The sequence below is a fragment of the Taudactylus pleione genome, unplaced genomic scaffold, assembly GCF_031769625.1.
Source record: "Taudactylus pleione unplaced genomic scaffold, aTauple2 ptg000408l, whole genome shotgun sequence".
Taxonomy (NCBI): domain Eukaryota; kingdom Metazoa; phylum Chordata; class Amphibia; order Anura; family Myobatrachidae; genus Taudactylus; species Taudactylus pleione.
Genome location: NW_028284810.1, coordinates 74,065 through 97,464, shown reverse-complemented (window position 1 = coordinate 97,464; position 23,400 = coordinate 74,065).

Sequence of the window (23,400 nt, the reverse complement as noted above, 5' to 3'; positions counted from 1 at the left end):
GACACAATTCAGTTCAATTAGTTATTATAACTCTATGCTTTAGAATATAACCTCGTTAATTGTAGTTGTACTGACAACTTGAGCAACATATTGCTGAAATAGAGCTATTGATACAGATTGTTGTTGTCAGGATGCATGTGCATTCCATTCATTACCATAAGCAGCAGTGATTCTGTGCATAGAAGTCCTACATTTAACACAGAAGGATTCCAGCAAGCTAGTAGTCAGAATGGGATGCAATCGGGAAACCGGCTGACATGATCCCGACAGCCGGCTTAACGACTGCTTTATCCCGGCGTGGGTTAAATGACAGGCGTCTATATCTAGACGCCTGTCATTTTCCCAATGCTGGGAGACAGGCGCCCGGCATCCTGATCGAAGGGATGCCGGGCACCGCGAGCGGACAGCAGCGGGGGGGGGAGGGTTAGGTTTAGCGCACCCGGGGTGGACTTAGGGTTAGGCTAGGGGGAGGGTGGGTTAGGCACTCCCACGGGGGGGACTTAGGGTAAGGCAGCGGGGAAGGGGGAATTAGGGTTAAGCACTTGGGGGGAAGGTTAGGGTTAGGCACCACTAACGAGGGTTAGGGGGGATAGATTAGTGATTACTTACCTTAGGACGATCGGGATTTCCAGCGCTGTCGGGCTGCTGCTGCCGGGATCTGTTCAGCTGTCGGTCTGCCGCTGCAGGGAATCGAATTTCATACAGATTCCGTCAGAACAGCAAGTGTCTCTTTGACCACAGCAATTAATCAACAGCTACTTGTTATACTAAATACAATTATTATTATGATTAGCATTTTGTGTAAATGAGACTTCACTGGCTATGCCGCAGCAAAAACAATAAGACAAAATACATTACCACACATTTTTAATTGATTGTAACAGCCTTGTGCTATTTTACATTTACATATTAATTGTTTTAATGTTAATATATGTAATTATGCGCATATGTGTCTCTCTTCAAAAAGGTGAGTTTTTCCTAACACCATGTAACCATTTTAACGCACACTGAAATGTCGTTTCTTGGTGGTTTTATAGCACACATATAACTAAGTGTAACATTATATGAATTATAAATTATTGGCATTTTAGTAGGTAATTAGACGTAGGCAAATGATTTTCAGTCTCTTATAAAATCATTAAAATGTATTAACTTAACCAATATACTTTCATGAAAACACTGCCATCTACTGGTCACATTGCTGAATTTCAACATCTAGGTGGTGTTAGGGCACATTCATGATACATATTTTTTATTTAACAACTTAGGGCCTGATTCAGCAAGCATGGCAGATGCGATCGCGGCTGCAATTGCGTATGCAGATCTGCTTCGAAAGTATGCTAATATGTGCAATTGCAAAGCACTCGCACGGACAACATGCAGATGCCCACTTCCCCTCTCGCACATCCGCAATACCTTGCAATCCAGCCAAAACATTGGTAACATCGAAGCCGCTCGCACATTTTCAGCAGGTCAGACCTCACTTATCAATTGCTAAATTTCCTGTACACAATGGGGTCACTCAGCAGGTGCACAGGTGTAGTCATTACTCACTGACACATTTTAAAAGATCCATTGGTGGAACTAATTATTTCTCTTGTTATTTTGTGAGGAGACCTGGAAAACATGCACTGTTCCTATTCTTCAGGAGATATTTGATGAATGTAGCTATGGCTGAATATATCCCTAGCACATACTGTACAAAACACTGTTCATGATAATCAGCCTAAAGGCTTGTTAAGAAGGTTTCAACTGTTTCATTCACATTGTAATCCAAAGAGCAAGACTACTTTTATCATGGCTACCCCGCTATACAAAGCTGCAATTGGCAGCATAGTAAAGTGGGGAATGTGGCCATGATGGTCTGATTCAACACAAGTAAAAGAATGTTTAAATGAACTGCGCTTGGTTGTTGCTTTAAAAAGCTGCTCTGTTATATAAAGTCAAGTTTTAATGAGAATAGAACGAGAGCTGATGCTAAATAAAGTAGAGAAGGGATCTGAATATGTTAAAATGGAAATAACAAAATGAAGGAAAGAAAAAGGGGACAGACAGAAGACAAAATAGACAGACACCACTGAAACCATATATAATGTGTAGACTCTTTTAAAAGACATGTGAGGCAGGTCCAAGCAAATGTGCAGTGGTATGGTTAGACCAAAGCAAGCGAACCTATCTGTCCTTACCTGGGTCTTCGGTTTCCAGTGCTGGCGGTGTATCCTCACTCTGCCTATACTGCACGGGAAGCCACACGATGTGTTTGTGGGGTAGCGACAGCTGTGCGCAGTGGCCAGGAATGATGTCAGAGGGTATGTGACGATCGTTACTGCTTGATCCGCTGGTACTCCGCTTTTCTTCCTCCACTTTGTTTGTAAGACCAACGCGTTTCGTACCTGCCTAGGTACTTTGTCAAGGATAGTTTCTTACTCACAGAATCCTTCCTTATATAAGGAAAACTTTATTGAAAAATTGGTAAAACACCGGAAGTGGTGGCTGAATGGAGCAGGAAGCTCATAGGCCAATAAAAAACAATATGGTTTCGTGGTGAAAAGGAAAAAAAATTATATAAAAAAAATATAAAGGGAAGATAGACATTAAAAATAAGAAAGTAGACATTAAAAATAAGAATAAAAATAGAAATAAAATTTAAAATAACAATTAAAGAAGAATAGTGGAAGTAAGGCTGGGTACACAGGTAAATATTTTCTGTCCAACCATCCAACTAGTTGATTGGTTGGAATGAAAATCTGGTAACGTATGGGAGTAAATGATAATCAGCAATTTGCTCCTAAATGCCAGAATACAGATGAAAATGGTCGTCAGACAAGTTTGTTAAATGTTTGATCTAAACAAATTGTTCAAACAACAGTTTTTGTCCAATTTCTGTTTGGGAGCAAATTGCTGATTGTCATTTGTTTTCTTACCTTACCAGATTTTCATTCCAACCAATCAACTAGTTGGATGGTTGGACAGAAAATCTTTACGTGTGTACCCAGCCTTAAAGAGAGAAAAAGAATAGTAAAAGCTATAGTGTAAAATTTCTAAATATACTTTTCATAAAAACACATTAAGTTCTATATCTGCATTCAGTCCTAAAGGTTAAAAGGGTTTTAAGGAATAAGGCCCTCATTCAGAGCCGTACGCTCTGAGCAGAGCGCACGCTCTGAATGAGGGCCGGCCTCCATGAAAATGGAGCGTCCTTCTGGACGCTCGTATAGCTGTGGGTCGCCACCCACAGGCTATACGAGCGTGCATTTTGATGGCCGCGATGGTCGAGACCATCGCGACCATCGAAATTGCGAGCCGGAGCCTGCGGTTGAGGTTTTCAACCGCAAGCTCCGGAGTGATTTTGGCTCTATCAGAGCCAAAATCACTCCCACTGACATCACTAGTGATGTCAGTGGGCCGGCTTCTGACGGGAGGCGTTCCCGTGGGAACGCCCCCGTCAGGGAGGCACGCCCCCGGTACGCCTACCAAAGGGGGCGTGCTGTCAATCAACATCGACAGCACGCCCCCTTTGATCAGACACAACGAGCGAAGGACTTTCCTTCGCTCGTCGCGTCTGGCGCATGCGCACGACGGAGCTCCCTCCGTCGTGCGCATGCTCAGTCCATAACATCGACCCACTTGCGAGCGGACAGCCGCTCGCGAATGGGTCTGAATCAGGCCCTAAATCCATTTAGTTTTGTTTCTTTTTAATGTGTCGACTATGTTCCCTCATCTCTAATGAGGCGTAATTTTGTGTATGCCTATAAATTTTAGGCCTGATGGATCTTTACTATGGTTGACGAGGAAATGTTGAGACACACTGTGTGTTTTTAATCCTCTCTTTATATTATATATATGCTCTGCAACTCAAATTTTTATTTTTATTTTAGTCTGCCCTACATATTGAATCCCACATGGGCATTCTAAAAGATAAATCATACCTTCTGTGTCACATGTTAATTGGTCTTTAATTTGATACTCTTTATTATCTTGATTTGAAGAGAATTTAGTAGTTGGTTTTATAGAAAACCAACTACTAAGTTCTCTTCAAATCAAGATAATAAAGAGTCTCCCAAACAATCCAAGAGAGTAGTTACGTATGACACATATAGAACTTATTCTAGCCTTAAATAATTCTACACTTAGTTAAAAGCTCATTAAGTTTGAAATTTACTTGACATTCACCGAGGGATTCTGTGAGTAAGAAACTATCCTTGACAAAGTACCTAGGCAGGTATGAAATTCGTTGGACTTACAAAGTGGAGGAAGAAAAGCGGAGTACCAGCAGACCAAGCAATCATGATCGTCACAGACCCTGTGACTTCATTCCTGGCCGCCGCACATACCTGTCGCTACCCCACAAACACATCATGTGGCTTCCCGTGCAGTATAGGCAGAGTGAGGACACACTGCGAGCACTGGAAACCGAAGACCCAGGTAGGTCCGCTTGCTTTGGACTAACCATACCACTGCACGTTTGCCTGGACCTGCCTCACATGTCTTTTAAAAGAGCCTATACATTATACAGCCAGGTGCATAAATATTGGGACATTGACAGAATTTTCAGATTTTGGCCTCTATTCACCACCACAATGGCTTTGAAATGAAACAAACAAGATGTGATTTAACTGCAGACTTTCAGATTTAATTTGAGGGTAATTACATCCAAATCAGGTGAACGGTGTAGGAATTACAACAGTTTCTATATGTGCCTCCCACTTTTTAAGGGGCCAAAAGTAATGGGACAAACTAAACAATCCTAAATCTAACTTTCACTTTTTAATATTTTGTTGCAAATCCTTTGCAGGCAATTACAGCCTGAAGTCTGGAACGCATAGACATCATCAGACGCTGGGTTTCATCCCTGGTGATGCTCTGCCAGGCCTCTACTGCAAGTGTCTTCAAGTTCCTGCTTGTTCTTGGGGCATTTTCCCTTCAGTTTTGTCTTCATCAAGTGAAATGCATATACAATCGGATTCAGGTCAGGGGATTGACTTAGCCATTGCATAACATTCCACTTTTTAGCCTTAAAAAACTCTTTGGTTGCTTTTGCAGTATGCTTCGGGTCATTGTCCATCTGCACTGTAAAGCGCCGTCCAATGAGTTCTGAAGCATTTGACTGAATATGAGCATATAATATTGCCCGAAACACTTCAGAATTCATTCTGCTGCTTTTGTCAGCAGTCACATCATCAATAACTACAAGGGAACCAGTTCCATTGGCAGCCATACATGACACTACCACCACCATGCTTCACTGATGAGGTGGTATGTTTTGGACCATGAGCAGTTCCTTTCCTTCTCCATACTCTTCTCTTCCCATCACTCTGGTACAAGTTGATCTTTGTCTCATCTGTCCATAGGATGTTGTTCCAGACTGTTTGGCAAACTCTAATCTGGTCTTCCTGTTTTTGTGGCTCACCAATGGTTTACATCTTGTGGTGATCCATCTATATTCACTCTTGTGAAGTCTTCTCTTGATTGTTGACTTTGACACATATACACCTACCTCCTGGAGAGTGTTCTTGATTTGGCCAACTGTTGTGAAGGGGTTTTTCTTCACCAGGGAAATAATTCTTCTGTCATCCACCACAGTTGTTTTCCGTGGTCTTCCGGGTCTTTTGGTGTTGCTGAGCTCTCTCTCGGTGCGTTCTTTCTTTTTAAGAATGTTCCAAACAGTTGATTTGGCCACACCTAATGTTTTTGCAATCTCTCTGATGGGTTTGTTTTGATTTTTCAGCCTAATGATGGCTTGCTTCACTGATAGTGACAGCTCTTTGGATCTCATATTGAGAGTCGACTGCAACTGATTCCAAATGCAAATGTCACACCTAGAATCAACTTCAGACCTTTTACCTGCTTAATTGATAATGAAATAATGAGGGATTAGCCCACACCTGTCCATGAAATAGCTTTTGAGTTGCTAGTCCCATTACTTTTGGCACCTTAAGAAGTGGGAGGCACATATAGAAACCGTAATTTGGATGTAATTACCCTCAAATTAAATCTGAAAGTCTGCAGTTAAAGCACATCTTGTTTGTTTCATTTCAAAGCCAGAGCCACAAAAACAGGAAGACCAGATTAGAGTTTGCCAAACAACATCTAAAAAAGCCATTACAGTTCTGGAACAAAATCCTATGGACAGATGAGACAAAGATCAACTTGTACAAGAGTGATGGGAAGAGAAGTGTATGGAGAAGGAAAGGAACTGCTCATGATCCAAAACATACCACCTCATCAGTGAAGCACGGTGGTGGTAGTGTCATGGCGTGGGCATGTATGGCTGCCAATGGAACTGGTTCCCTTGTATTTATTGATGATGTGACTGCTGACAAAAGCAGCAGAATGAATTCTGAAGTGTTTCGGGCAATATTATATGCTCATATTCAGTCAAATGCTTCAGAACTCATTGGACGGCGCTTCACAGTGCAGATGGACTATGACCCGAAGCATACTGCAAAAGCAACCAAAGAGTTTTTCAAGGCTAAAAAGTGGAATGTTAAGCAATGGCCAAGTCAATCCCCTGACCTGAATCCAATTGAGCATGCATTTCACTTGATGAAGACAAAACTGAAGGGAAAATGCCCCAAGAACAAGCAGGAACTGAAGACATTTGCAGTAGAGGCCTGGCAGAGCATCACCAGGGATGAAACCCAGCGTCTGCTGATGTCTATGCGTTCCAGACTTCAGGCTGTAATTGCCTGCAAAGGATTTGCAGCAAAGTATTAAAAAGTGAAAGTTAGATTTAGGATTGTTTAGTTTGTCCCATTACTTTTGGCCCCTTAAAAAGTGGGAGGCACATATAGAAACCGTTGTAATTCCTACACCGTTCACCTGATTTGGATGTAATTACCCTCAAATGAAATCTGAAAGTCTGCAGTTAAAGCACATCTTCTTTGTTTCATTTCAAAGCCATTGTGGTGGTGAATAGAGGCCAAAATCTGAAAATTCTGTCAATGTCCCAATATTTATGCACCTCACTGTATATAGTTTCTGTGGTGTCTATCTATTTTGTCTTGTTTGTCCCTTTTTCTTTCCTTACTTTTGTTTTTTCCATTTTAAACATATTCAGATCCCTTTTCTACTTTATTTAGCATCAGTGCTCGTTTCTATTCTCCTTAAAACTGATTCAACACAAATCACTTCATCATCCAATTCAGGAGTCTCCCAAACAATCCAAGAGAGTAGTTACGTATGACACATATATAACTTCTTCTAGCCTTAAATAATTCTACACTTAATGAGCTCTTAACCAAGTTTGAAAGTCACTTGACATTCAACGGGGGAGTGAGCTCGATGGCCTATATGCTCTTTTGCATGGTCCCCCAGGGTTTCTGACATCTTCATCTTCTATCTTCACTTTCGGGGGCGGCGGCCTTTAAGTTCTTTTGCATGGCCCCCGCCCATTCAGGACTTCCACTGTATATTCTATCTTCAGATCTTCCAGGCTATTCCTGGCTCCTCCTCTGCCATAGAACTGACTGCGCCTGCCTCACGCTGGCTGATATTAACTGGCACAAGGTAGCGAGGCGCTGAAACTGCGAGTCAATCTTAAATTTTCAAAATGACTCCACAGCGCCAGTTTTGAAAATGGTGAAAACCACCATTGTGCATGCCGCTCTCTGCAAGTAAAGGCTTCGAACCCAGCGCCATGCCCTCAGCCGCCTCCCGCCGACATGTCCGCATCATCAAGCTGCCAACACCACATCACACCGGGTCCCACAGCAGAGGCAGATGGTGGCTGGATCCCCCGTATCCCGCACTACCGCCACGATGATGGTGTGCTGGGATGCCGGGAGCAGAGATCAGTCGCCAGCTCGTCTCAGCAGCCTACACACTACAAAATTGGTTGGCTGGTCTGTGGTTGGGTCTCCTAGTTTTTAAGCATGTTTGAAAACCAGGAGACCCGACAGGCGACCAGGATCGGGTGTGCGGGTCAGTCGGCAGAGGGTGCACACTTGGCCACTGTCGGACAAACCAGTCGGTTGAGAGTCGAATATGCCGAGGATTGGACAACTGTGTACCCAGCTTAACTGTCATTTTTCAAACACCTGTAAAGTGACAGTTAATTGCTGATTGGTTGGTACTTTGGGCCTGATTCAGACCCGTTAGCTAGGATACCTTCTCACGCAGCTGTTCGCATCCACAGTGTGCAAATCCCGCGATCGCTAGCAAGACATTAGCACGCCCAGTATGTTTTGCCGTGTGATCGCGGTATGTATTTAGACGCCCACTTTCCCTTAGTAACATACGTCATCTCCAAGAAATGTATTAAACAATCTGTAACATCGGACCCATACGCACTTGTGGCTGACCATACCCTTCCGCAAGCACTGTGAGTGCTGTTTACTTCAGCCATGTGATGTTTTTACTGAAACGGCGCACTGCGTCTTGTACGCATGCGCAGATTGCAAACATCGGCAGGCTGCCATTAGAAATTGACCCAACAGCTCAGTCGTCTGACTGAGGTGAGCAATAACTAGTCTGGATGGGCCAGTGGGCGGAGCCGGCAGTTTTATTTCATACAAAATTTAGGGTGGACAGAACTTCGGCCAGCCAGTTTGAGAACCTGTGGGCCTATTTACAATGGAGGGTCTACAGCTCCATCCGCCCCATTGTTAATCCGGCCATGGTAAAAACAAGTAATTTAACTATTACAGTGCATCTGGAAAATATTCACAGCACTTCACTTTTTCCACGTTTTGTTATGTTACAGCCTTATTCCAAAATGGACAAAAATTTATTTTTGTCCTCAAAATTCTATACACTATACGCCATAATGACAACGTGTAAAAAGTTATTTTGAGATTTTTGCAAAATTAAAAAAAAAAGTATTCACATCCTTTGCCATGAAGCTCAGGTGCATCCTGTTTCCACAGATCATCCTTGAGATGTTCCTACAGCTTAATTGAAGTCTACCTGTGGTAAATTCAGTTGTTTAGATATGATTTTGAAAAGGAATACACCTGTCTATATAAGGTCCCACACTTGACAGTGAATGTCAGAGCACAAACCAAGAATGAAGTCCAAGGAATTGTCTGCAGATCTCCTAGACAGAATTGTCTCGAGGCACAAATCTGGGGAAGGGTACAGAAAAATATCCACTCTCCCCTCAGAGAAAATAACTTTACCCCAGTCCTCAGCAGTCCAATCCCTGTACCTTTATCAGCCTGTCCCTGATGTTTTTCCTGGAGAGAAGTGGCTTCTTTGCTGTGCTTCATGACACCAGGCCATCCTCCCAGTTTTCGCCTCACTGTGCGTGAAGATGCACTTACACCTGCCTGCTACCATTCCTGAGCAAGTTCTGCACTGGTGGTGCCCCGATCCCACAGCAGAATCAACTTTAGGAGACAGTCCTGGCACTTTCTGTACATTCTTGGGTGCCCTGAAGCCTTCTTCACAACTATTGAACCTCTCTCCTTGAAGTTCTTGATGATCCGATAAATGGTTGATTTAGATGCACTCTTACTAGCAACAATGTCCTTGCCTGTGAAGCCCTTTTTGTGCAAAACAATGAAGACTGCACGTGTTTCCTTGCAAGTAACCATGGTTAACAGAGGAAGAACACCCTCCTTTTAAAGCTTCCAGTCTGTTATTCTAACTCAATCATGATGTCAGCTGGTCTTTTTGTGGCAGGGCTGAAATGCATTGGAAAGGTTTTTGGAATTAAGATCATTGTCATGGGCAAGAGGGACTTTGCAATTAATTGCAATTCATCTGATCACTCTTCATGACATTCTGGAGTATATGAAAATTGCCATCGTAAAAACTGGAGCAGCAGACTTTGTGAAAACCAATACTTGTGTCATTCTCAAAACTTTTGGCCATGGCTGTACATTACAATATAGCTTCTTTTTTTATGTGACATCTTGGAGAGAGCATTTTATGTGGAATCATACATCAGGGGGGTAAGTTTACTAAAGGTCGATTTTAATCCAATTTAAAAACTGAACAACATTTATGTTGTGTTTCAGTGGCTAAATTACATATTTACTAATAGACAATTTCCTTATATCAATTTTTGCGTGTTAGTTAATGTGAGATTTAGACCCTGAAATATAACATAGATGTTAAGCAATTTTTTAATCGCATAAAATTGACCTTTAGTAATACATCAAATAGACCCAAAAGCTTGTTGGATTGTGCTTTAGAGTGAAATTTAATAAAATATACTACAATGTAATAACCACTTGACTTTGAAACAAAATATTTAGACAAGGCTTCTCTTAGTAAAATATAACAAATTTAATATACATAATCAAAATTAGTAATTTTGACACGAGATACAACAAATCTACCACATGATAAAATATACATGTATAAAATAGTGTCCCTTGGACTTAAATCGGTCCTTATGTAAAATATGAAACCAGGTAACTTGAGTATAAATCCTCACTAAAGAAATGCAATAAGTCACAGTATCCTGTATAGTTTAGTTGCATACATATAATGTGCAATGCTCACCAGCAAGTTGAAAAGCACAAGTTGGGATTCCTTTAGCTTAAGTGTACAGGATCCAGAGGAAATACTTTCACTCAATATTAGTGTCTGCCTCCCCGTATAACTTGTGGAGGATGGCGGCAGTGCGTCTCTGCTGTATGGCTCTCCCCCTGAGTCTGGGGAACCGGTGTCTGCTTACAGCGGCTGGTGTGGTATCCCAGCACTGATCACACCGGGTCCTCCCTATGGGTATCACTTGCCTCTGGTTACAGCAGGTAATAGCCACTCGATACTGGATGCACGCTGATGGACCTTGGTAAAAATAAAGTCCTCCAAATAATACAGGTCCACACAATGTGACAGAGCAGGTATATCTGGATTGCCTGGATGCAGTCTGTGGGCACTATTATCCTTTTGTCAACCGGTTTCACTTCCTTCAGGGAGCTTTAGCAAGACATGAGAGATGTGCTCCAGATCTCTCTTAAATAAGGGAACTCTCCTTCATTCATTTTCCCCAGGTGTGTTAATTGGATCATTAATCACCTGCGTGTCTTAAGGCCCCCATACATCAGCAATCGATTGTGGCAATCCTGCAATCGATTGTGTATAAAAATATGCAATGTATGGGCTTCACAGATCGCAGATTGCAACCAAAAAGTGATTGGAATTGTTTAATCAGATTGTCCAACATGTTGGATTTCACAGATCGATTGGGTCTGTAGATTGCTAGTGTATGGACATGATCAGCAGATTTGCAGACCGTTTCTAGCAAAATGATGGGCCTTTCAAGATTGCCAGATCTGTGTTTGCTACAATCGATCTGCAAATCACTGCAAAAGATCTGTAGTGTATGGGCGCAGATTGCTCGATTGGGAAATCCTAAGATCGGGCAATAAATCTTCAAATTGTTCAATTGTGGTTTTCAGATTGCTGATGTATGGGGGCCTTTAGTTAAAACAAGAGAAGCCTTGACTATATACTTATAATATATTTAGTCTACAGCAAAAGTGTAAACATGAATAAAAACATGAAAATATAAATAAAAATAACATGAGTAGTCTAACCTAAGATGACATAGAATCCAATATATATATATATCAATTAGAAATTCCAATGGAAAACTTACTGTAATGATTACCAATAATGCACAGAATTCCATATACATCAGTGGTACTTAATAAAATCAAATTATATATGCATATAAAGCTGTAATTTAAATATCTCCTTTATCCAACCTAAAATTCCTAAGTAACAGATATATTTATATTTCCTAGAGCGTATTTAGGCCCGTATTCTATTTGATGTGAAAAGTCCAGACTTTTCACCTGTTGGACTTTTCGCCTCTTTTCCAGGCGGAAAAGTATCGCGCACGTGCCCGCTATTCCCCTGTATTCAATTCCAAAGTAGGTAAAATCGGGAATCAGCAAAACTTTGATCGGCGAAAAAATACGGGAATTTTCGGGAAATAATTGTAGGTCCCCCCTAAAGATGTCCAGACCTGGGGGATCTCTATGGGTAACCCCGGTTTTGCCTGCAGAAGAAAGTCAGGTTTTTAAATAGCCGCGGAAAGTGCATAAATGCGGCTTTGAAGAAGGTGATGCAGAAGAGCATTTAGAAGGGTTTTTTTGGGGAAAAAAAAAAACTATGCCCATCAAATTTGGGGTACTTGAAAATGGGTGCAAGCATATTTTTAAGTCCCATAAATTATTTTTTTAAATTCTGCAAAAAATGCACCTGCTGCTACTCGTGTTGTTCTCTTTTTTTTTTTACCCCAAAAGTAGAAAAAAAAAAATTTGGGGTGTCCCTATTTTTTTTTTTTTTTACTTTTTTGACACAGCTCGTTTTAAGGGGGCATTCCCAAGGGTGCAGGCCAATTTTTTTAAGCCTGCACTCCTAAACCCCAATTCTGCACTACTTTTCGCCAGCAAAAGGATGGCGAAAAATTATCCCCGTTTTTTTACATTGACTTTTCGCACCAGCGAAAAGTCAATGTAATGGAATACGGGGATAATTGAAATAGGCGAAAATGACGTCATCTGCGATAAATTATCACCGATTCCGACATTTCGCCTCAAAATGAACATGGACCTTAATAGTTTTATTAAGTGTCACATGTCTAACCAGTTGGTTAAATGCTCAAACACATAAGTACAAAAATGGTTAATGGTGAGCCATAATGACATTTATATATCTACATTATTGTCTATTTAAAATACTATTCCCATAAAGTGTATGACCCTAACTCAGGAAACATACTCTAATGGTATCCCATCCCAACAACAGCCAGACTCCACTCTACTTAGCTTCAAGAAAACAAGAGATATGGTAAGACCTTACCTTTGTTATCTCTGTTTCTACAAAGTCCATAGGGTCCACAGGGTTAACCTTGGGGTATAGCTGGATCTGGATCCACGGGTAGCACGCAGTTAAAGCTTTAGCTGCTCCCAGGATGCACTTGGGTCCATCCTCCTCTATACCCCGGCCCCGAGCCACAGGCACCTCAGTTGGTAAGCAGCCACGGCCGGAGGAGGAGACTAAATAGAGAGAAGGAAGACTGGAACACACAAGAAACCATACTCACAGAATGGGAGACTGAAAACCGGTGACCAGCCACACAGCCCATATGAAGCCAGGTGCGTCAGGGAGGGTGCCCTCTGGACCCTATGGACTTCGTAGAAACAGAGATAACAAAGGTAAGTTCTTACCATATCTCTTGTTTTCTACTTCAGGGTCCATAGGGGGACCACAGGGTTGACCTTGGGGATGTCCCAAAGCAGTTCAACCAAGGGCGGGGACGCTCCTGTGCAGAAAGGAGAACCCGGAGCCCGAAGGATGCATCCTGAGAGGTAAAGGTGTCCAACGCATAGAACTTCAAAAACATCTGAATGGAAGACCAGGTGACCGCCTTACATAGCTGAACAGCAGAGGTGCCACGTCTAGCAGCCCAAGAGGGACCCACAGAACGAGTGGAATGAGCCTTAACAGAGGCTGGCACAGGTAAACCCTCCTGTGCATAAGCCTCACAAATAACAGAACAAAGCCAACGGGCTAACGTTTGTTTGTTGGCAGACCAACCCCTCCTGTGAAAAAAGAGGACAGACAAGGAATCAGACTTCCTAACAGAAGCAGTCCGGTCCACATAAATTCTGAGAGCACGGACTACATCCAAGGAAGCCTCACCAGCTGAAAGATCAGGTGACTGAAAAGCTGGCACAACAAGTTCCTGATTGATGTGGAACTTTGAAACCACTTTCGGCAAAAACTCAGGACGAGTGCGAAGCACCGCTTTGTCCTGGTGAAAAATCAGAAAAGGGGGACGACAGGAAAGCGCCCCCAATTCTGACACCCTCCTGGCAGAAGCAATTGCCAGGAGAAAAACGGTCTTAAACGTTAACCACTTGAGTTCCACCGACTCAAGAGGCTCAAAAGGAGGACCCTGCAGTACCCGAAGAACCACCGCCAAGTCCCAAGGAGCCACAGGAGGCACGAAGGGAGGCTGGATTCGGAGAACACCTTGGAAAAAAGTGTGAACATCTGGCAGTGTAGCGATCCTTCGTTGGAACCACACGGACAGCGCGGACACACGCACCTTCAGGGAGGCAAGGCGTAAGCCTAGGTCCAAACCTGATTGAAGAAATTCCAAGAGCCTAGAAACTCTGAACACCTGAGGATCATAGTTTCTGGACTCTGAAAGTAAGTGCGCCACACCCTGTGGTAAATCCGTGCGGAAGCAGGCTTGCGTACCCTGAGCATGGTACTAATGACCGAACCCGAGAAGCCCCGAGACCTTAAGACGGCTGTCTCAAGAGCCACGCCGTCAAAGACAGCCGACCCAGATCCGGGTAAAAGCAGGGCCCTTGAGACAATAGGTCCTGACGCTGAGGAAGAAGGTACGGAGCGTCGATGGAGAGGCTCCTCAGATCGGAGTATCATGGACGTCTGGGCCACGTTGGAGCCACCAGCACGAGCCTGCCGCCGTCATGCTTGAATTTCCGCAGGACCCAAGGTAGCAGGGATATCGGAGGAAACAGATACGCCAGGTGAAACGTCCATTTCACCAACAGCGCGTCTACCAAACATGCGCTTGCATCTCTTGTCCTTGACCCGTAAACGGGCAACTTGTGATTGTGACGAGAGGCCATCAAGTCCAGCTCCGGCAGTCCCCATCTGTCCACGAGTAGCTGAAACACATCTGGGTGAAGCGACCATTCCCCAGGATGCACGTCGTGACGGCTGAGGAAGTCCACCTGCCAATTGAGGACTCCGGGGATGAAGACCGCCGAGATTGCTGGAATGTGGCACTCCCCCCAAGCAAGGATGCGAGACACCTCCGACATCGCAGCCCAACTGCGAGTTCCTCCCTGGTGGTTGATGTACGCCACCGTGGTGGCGTTGCCGGACTGAACTTGAACCGCCCTTCCTTGAAGAGCAGTGCCGGACGACTGCTGGACCCTGTACACCACCCGCAGTTCCAGGATGTTGATGGGGAGAAGAGCTTCTTTCGCAGTCCAACGTCCCTGAAGTGACAACGAGCCTGTCACTGCTCCCCAACCCCGGAGACTGGCATCTGTTGTGAGCAGGACCCATTCCGGGATCCAAAAGGGGTGCCCCTCAACAAGATGAGCTGTCTGAAGCCACCAAGCCAAAGACTGCCGAACCTCCGGGGACAACACCAGCATCTGAGAGCGGATCCGGTGAGGTAACCCGTTCCATTCTGATAGACACCATGGACCCCAGAACTCTCACTGCTGAATGGACCGGCAGGTGGCAACTGTGTATCCACAGCTGTAGGGAGGAGACCTTTTGCGGAGTCAGGAAGATCGTATGCTGATGAGAATCTAGTAGGGCTCCCAAATGAACCATCCGCTGTGATGGAATCAGGGAGGACTTTCTCCAATTTATCAACCACCCGTGCGCTTGCAGACAAGCGATCGTCAGGTGATGTTGAAGAGGTACCTCCGGAGAGCTCGCCAGCAAAAGGAGGTCATCTAGATACAGCAGCAGCCGTACATTCTGGCTCCGAAGATGTGCGGCCATGATCGCCATCACTTTGGTGAATACCCTTGGTGCCGTGGAGAGGCCAAAGGGTAGCGCCCGAAACTGATAGTGATGCTGCAGGATAGCGAACCTCAGATACCGCTGGTGCGAAGGTGCTATCGGAACATGGAGGTAGGCGTCCTGGATATTCAGGGAGGCCATGTAATCCCCAGGTTCCATCGCTAGAATGATGGAATGTAACGTTTCCATCCTGAATTTGGGAACGCTGAGGAATTTGTTCAGAGACTTCAAATTGAGAATAGGGCGATGAGAACCATTGGGTTTCTGCACCAAAAACAGAGTAGAGTAGTACCCCGTCCCTCATTGTGATTGAGGAACGGGATCAATGACCCCCTGCTTTCAGCAAGGACTCTATAGCTTCCTGAATCTGCAAAACCTTGGTTTAGTCCTGAGAAGGACTCGTGCAGACAAACTGGTGGGGCGGTCTGTGCCGAAAAGACAGGGCGTACCACTGGGAGACCACTTCGCGAACCCAGGCATCCGTGGTGGTTTTGTGCCAGCACTGGGGAAACTGAAGAAGTCGGCCTCCCACTCTGGGTTCCCCCAGAGGGAGGCCCGTCCCATCAGGCTGAAGATTTATCTTCCTGCTTGGAAGAAGGGCGCCTGGCACTCCAGGCCTGCTTCTTGGGCTTAGAGGTGGTCTTGGTCGCCGACTGCCTCAGGAAGGACTGACCTTTGGTCTTGCCCTGAACCCGAAAGGACCGAAAAGCGGAGCTCCGCACCTTAGCAGGTGCTGAAGCCGAAGGGAGGAAGGCTGATTTGGATTTAGCCAGAGTATCTACTATCTTGTCCAAGTCCGGACGAAATAGTAATTCTCCATTAAAGGGTAAGGCCTCCAGGCCTTTATTTGAATCAGCGTCTGCTCTCTAAGACCTCAACGACAAGGATCGGCGAGCAGACAGCTGCCACCAAAACCCTAGAAGTCAGCAGACTAGCACCTAAAGATGCTTCTCCAATGTAGGAAGCAGCATCTCTCATCTGTCCTAACAACGCTCTCTGGACATCCGGAGCATCGTCTAGAAAGGTATTCTCTAATGTATTGGCCCAACCCTCAATGGCCTTTGCCACCCAGGAGATGGCCATGGACGGCTGGGCTACTGCCCCGAGAGAGAGTAAATGGACTTTAGGCAAGTCTCAACCTTCCTGTCCGTGGGATCGTTCAGCGAGGATATAGACGGTAATGGCAACGTAGTGCTTCTGATTAAGCGAGTGACATGGGAATCCACCACCGGTGGAGTTTCCCATTTTTTACAATGCACCTCAGGAAATGGGTAATTAGACGCCAACCGCTTCTGTGGCTGGAATCTCTTACTGGGTGCCTGCCAAGCCACCGCCATATGATCCGTCAATTGATCAGACAGGGGAAACACCGCAGAAGTCACCTTAGCCTTTTTAAAACTAGGGTACTTAGACTTCGGGGCTGGTGCCTCTATTTGAAGAATGGCTCGCACCGCCCTAACCAGAGCCCGCACATTGATGGAGACTTAGTATCCACCTCCTGGACCGAGACGTCCGAGTCGGTGTCGTCATGCACCTCCTCATCATCTGAGGACGCCTCGGTGTCTGTGAAATGCGCGGCTTGTGCCATTATAGTGCGTTTAGACTTCCCTGAAGGGATGTCACTCTGCAGCATCGACTGAAAAGCCGAAGACGTGGCCGCCAAACTCTGGACCAAGTTGGAGAGCACATCCACCCATGGAGAGGTAGCCGCCCCAGGGGCCTGAAAAGGCACAACAGCCTGCTGCGTCACAGCGGTAGACTGTATATACATAGGTAACCCCGCATAATGACCAACAGGCTGAGACCCAGGGAGACTCTGCAATAATTGCGGGACACCCGGGGAATGGTAGGCCGGGGCAATGCCCTGGTAGGGATAGCAGTCGGGACCGACAGACGTCCACAATAGACACCAGCAATTGAGAAAACATCGCCCATGGTGGTTCCTGCGACAAAGGGGGTTTTGAGGAGCCAGGTACCAACTGGCACCGTCCGCACAGGCCATCCTGTGATAAATCCTCCCTATCCACTCCCGCAGAACAGCGCCTGCAGGAGACCAACACCGGAGCCATGGAGTGCTCAATCTCCTCCTCAGATATGACAAAATATATTGTAGAAATATATATATGTATCTGGCAATAGAGAAGAATAGTGCCACACCGGCGCACTCACCTGTGTGCTAAACAGCCCACAATATGGCACTGTGTCGCACACAACTGTATGTGACTGACCACACCAATACTTGATTTATATAGGTGAGGTTTGTAGAAAAACGCCCTACCTCCACACACCTGTAGGGCCTTATAGGAGAAGGAAAGGGATAGGTATAAGCTGACAGTAAGTGGAATAAGCACAGACAGGCAGCACTAGCAAAAGTCACATACCATGCAGGAAGATAATACTCACTGCACCTTTCACTACACTCAACCGCCCAGATTCAGTGTCTGGGAGGGCTATAGCACTGTGTACACTGTCCTTTAGCGGGGGAGAGGTACACAGGGGGACCGGTCCGCATGCTCCCTGAGAGATCAGCGCTGCCACCTAGAGAAAATGGCCACCAGAGACCTCAAGGGAGGAGTGGCCGAGTAATCTGCAGCTAAGGGATGCCAGACTGCGTGCTGAAAGGCGCGCTGAGCTGAGGGAGGAGCCGCTAGGGAAAGCTTCCTCCCCTTGCTAGCTATTAACCCCAGGGTTGCCGGCTTCCCGCTTGCCGCGTATTTTACCCTGGTGGTCTAGTGGTCTCATGGGGTATGCCTCCAAGAAGGGGGAGCCCGCCGCCACCGCTAGCGCCCCCGGTCTGTCCCCCAGAAACGGGGGCATCGGACTGCATTTAGAGGAACCCGCGAGCCGCCGCTAATCAGCGTCTCCGGCAGCAGTCCAGGGAAAGCCCCAGAGCCCTGCTAGTACAGGCTCTGGGGTCCCGCCGCGATCCACAGATATGCACTGGCATTGCGGCACCAGCGGGGAGTAGGAGCGGCAGCTTGGAAGTCTGTATAGGAAGTCCGTCGCTGCCGCTCTACAGAGCCTAGTAAAATAGTTAAATTGGCACTAAAAAGAAAAAAAGAAAAAGCTTTTGGGCCCCACTGCGCAAGGTGACCCGACTCCGGCCGGGCACCAACTAAAACTGAGGTGCCTGTGGCTCGGGAGCGGGGTATAGAGGAGGATGGATCCAAGTGCATCCTGGGAGCAGCTAAAGCTTTAACTGCGTGGTGCCTGTGGATCCAGATCCAGCTATATCCAAAGGTCAACCCTGTGGACCCTGAAGTAGAAAGAAAGCTAGCTCTAATCCATATCCCCACAACTAGTTCTCAGCATTGTATAGATAAAAACTGAAAAGGATTATATATTAGGCAACTCTAATGGGAAGACAAAATTGCATACAGAATGCATGATAGTATATAACACCTAATAACCTGCAATGACGGACGTCCTCTTGCAGGATTATGTATATATGCAGAAATGTAAAGTAGTTGAATAGTGTTTCCCTACAGAGATGACTAGGTGAGTGATCATTCCAAACAAGTAAAATCCAAAACTATATTTAAGCCTTTTGGGTGTAGAGCAGGGGTGGGGAAGCTTTGTTCTGCTGAGGGCCATTTTGATATATATATATATATATATATATATATTATTGTTTGCGGGCCTGGTGCAGGCCATGCACCTTTCATGTGGTGTCACAAGGAGCGGGTTCACAATCACTAGTGATTACAGCAATGCCTGGAGCATCCTGAAGATGCTCTGGGGAGCTGGAAGGGCAGCGGTGTGACCATCTGAAGCATCCTAAGGACGCTCCAGGCAGCACTGCTGCATAGATTCTGGCTGCAGGATGCCATTCTAGGCACCCTGCTAGCCAGATGAGGCTAGCATGAAAAATCTCAGAGGGCCAGACCAAATGATTCCGCGGGCCTGAGGTTCCCCATCCCTGGTGTAGAGTATCCAATTTAAGAATCCAAGAGGATTCCCCTAGACCAGTGTTGGCTAACCTTGACACTCCAGCTGTTGTGGAACTATATATCCCAGCATGCCCTGCCAGTTTTAGCATGCCCGAATAGTAAAACTGTAGCAGTGCATGCTGGGTTATGTAGTTCCATAACAGCTGGAGTGTCAAGGTTAGCCAACACTGCCCTAGACACAGCCTTTTAAATCTACCACCACCACTTTTGGTTCCCAAAATCTGTTCTACACTTGTGAGTTTAAGGCCTGTCGGATCACCTCCATGTGTTTGTGCAAAGTGCCAAGACACACTGTGCTTTTGTATTTTCCTTATGATGTTGTATCTGTGCTCTCTAAATCTAGTTTTTACTGATCTCGTTGTTCTACCTACATATTGTAAAGAGCAAGGGCATTCCAGAACATAAATACAGTACACATATTGTGAAATTGGGAACGGAATTTTAGTTGAAGTGGATGGAATTGTGGTGTACTTATTTTGAACATGCCTACAAGTTAGGCACACTGATCTATTGCACTTATAACATCCACAAGGTCTTTTTGGGAGCCAAGAACTTGGTGTTGACACCTTATTATCCTGTCTAAGTTCATTAGTAGCTAAAATATTTTTAAGGTTTATATTTTTCCTAAATACAATATTGGTGGTCTCTTGCAGATGTCTAGATAAAACAGGATCTTGTTAAGAGTATTTTGAAAACAAATTGAGATACTCAATTTTTGTTGACTTGTTGTTAAATTTAGAAATAAAGGGAATAAATTCTTTATTCATTTCTCTTTCATTTTCCCTCCTACCACGAAAATATTGTTTGTTCCCACTAGTGTTATGAGTACCCTCTTGTTGTAAACTAGGACCTTCTACACCCAACAATTTAGGTCTAAGGAGAGAGGAAGCGTATAATCTTGCTTCATTGAGTAGTAAATCAGGATATCCTCATCTCCTGAAATTAACATTTCTTCAATCTGTATTATAAAATCCTCATCTTTCTCACAATTTCGTCTTAAGCGGAGAAATTTTGTTTTTAGGTATATTTCTTATCCATAGACGGTGTTGTCCACTTTGGTAATGCAGGTAGTTCCCCACTAATACTTCTTTCCTATAGTTGGAGGAGATCACTTTATTGTTCTCATCAATGGAGAATGAGACATCTAGATAATTGATGTGATCAAAACTAAAAAGTGTGTGTAAATTTTAAATTATACGTGTTAGTGTTTAAGTGCTTAAACTCAAGTGCCAAATGATAAACAAATCATCAATAAAACGGCCATAGAGGACCAGGTTTTCGCTAAATGGGCCGCTCCAAAGGTATTCCTAGAAGCGGCCCATATAGAGATTAGCATAACTAGGTGCAAACCAGGTCCCCATGGCTGTCCCCAGTGCTTGTAAATAATAATGTGATTCAAACAAAAATTGTGTGTTAATATAAACAAAACCGCATCTAAAATAAAGTCACGTCGTCCCACTAACATTGTGTTCTCTTGATCTAGATAGTATTTCACTGCTTCCACACCTTTTTGGTTGGGGATATTGGTATAAAGAGCTTGGACATCTAGGGTTAAAAATCCCCATCCTGGTGTCCATTTAAACTTCAACATCTTTTGTAATATATGAGTGGTGTCTTTTATATGAGACTTTAGGTTGACGACGTGACCTTGTAGATGAATGTCAACAAAATAGGACAAATTAGAAGTGAGTGACCCTATACCAGAAATAATGTCTCCCAGGGAGTACAGAAAGTACTTTGTGAATTTTTGGGAGGTGATAAAAGATTAACGAAGGAGAGTTCCCCTATTTAAGAAAGATCTGGAGCACATCTCTCATGTCTTGATAAAGCTCCCTGAAGGAAGTGAAACCGGTCAACAAAAGGATAATAGTGCTCACAGACTGCATCCAGGCAATCCAGATATACCGGCTCTGTCATTGTATGGACCTGTATTATTTGGAGGACTTTATTTTTACCAAGGTCCATCAGTGTGCATCCAGTATCGGCTATTACCGGCTGTAACCAGAGGCAAGTGATCCCCACGGGATGGACCCGGTGCAATCAGTGCTGGGATACCACACCAGCCGCTGTAAACAGACATTGTGGTTCCCCAAACTCAGGAGGAGAGCCATACAGCAGAGACGCACTGCCACCATCCTCCACATTTTATTTTTGGGAGGCAGACACTAATATTGAGTGAAAGTATTTCCTCTGGAACCTGTACACTTACGCTACAAGGAATCCCAATTTGTGCTTTTCAACTGGTGAGCATTGCACACTATATGTATGCAACTAAACTATACAGGAGACTGACTAATTGTATTTAATTAGTGAGGATTTATACTCAAGTTACCTGGTTTCATATTTTACATTGTTTTATACAAGTACCAATTTAAGTCCAAGGGACACTATTTTATACATGTATGTTTTATTATGTGGTAGATTTGTTATATCTCATGTGTCAAAATTGCTAATTTTTATTATGTATATTAAATTTGTTATATTTTACTAAGAGAAGCGTTGTCTAAATATTTAGTTTCAAAGTCAAGTGGTTATTACATTGTAGTCAATTTTATTACGCTTCACTCTAAAGCACAATCCAACAATCTTTTGGGTCTATTTGGTTTTGAGAATTAACTAGCCAGCTGGTACTGGCTGATCGGATTAGTTTTGAGTGGGAAAACAATTTATTTACATTAGCGCAAGGATTTCAGCGGTTAGGAAACCATCAAGCTGTAATAGAAATTTTTATCTTTAGTAATATACCCTCCAAAATCCTTTGAACCACCAGTGGGACTTGATGAATGGACCTCTCTAGTATTTATAAGTTTCTACATATATTTTGAATTCATTATCGTATGTATCTCGTGGTGTTAGGATAGGTTTTCCTTCTTACATATATAACCATAAAGGGTTATGGCAACATAGATTTGATTGGTGCAGATTAGTGACAAATGTATGTAGCTGAAAAAAAAAAGCATACAGTAAGTTAAAAAACAAACAAGAATGCGTGTCTGCTTGTCCTCTATGCACGCCCAAGTGGCGTAGTTTGGCAGGATTATGTTTTTGCCTCGGTTTGAACTTCGTCAGGGCCACACACTGTCACACAATCCATAAAAATGGGGACACTTAAATTACACAGATTCTGGTGCTGGCTCCAGTGAAAATTGGCAGTCTGACAAAAACCTGTGTGAGTGTTATGCAAGTTCATAGTAAATTAAGTTAGTCTCTTTTAAAGTGACCATATATATTTTAATCAGCCCTCTTTGTTTAGATGCAATAACTTTGTGGGCCACATAGCAAGATCATAAAAGGCCAGCCCACACAGAGCCCATTCATGTGATGCCACAAAGTACTGCCCCTTTTACATTATGCCACACAGTAATGCCCTTTACAGATTACACCACATAGTAGTGCCCCATATAACACACTATTTTAAAGAAGAGTAGTGATCCTTACACATTATGATCCCCCCAGCAACTCGACCTCCTCGTGTCCCTACAGTAGCCTCTCGCCTCCCCCAGAGTGCCATCAGCAGGTGTGGATTTGGTGCCGGGCCACCAGCTAATTACATTGTATCTTCACTAGAAGTGCTGATCAGAGGCAATCATCCCACCCTCCTGCAACAGACACATTCATGCCAATTTGCGGGAGGTATTTCCAAACTGTATAAAGTGGAGACAGGTGCCCCCACTGCGTGTGGCATTAATATGGTGTATACCATATTAATGGTAGGTGGGAAGGGTAGCCCAGCATTTCAGAAAGAAAATAGTACACCAGCCGCATCCACTATGAAGCAGTCTAGAGCCCATTGTGTCACAGCTGTAACCCTGTGTCGACTAAATTGGGGATTTTACTGTAACATACAGTATACCATTTTCTGTTACAACTATTTCACAGTTTAAAGTTTATTTTTTATCTGGGCGTATTTTTCATAATCATTTGTGAAACGTATCACTGCAAACATGTTCATGGTTTTTCTCTT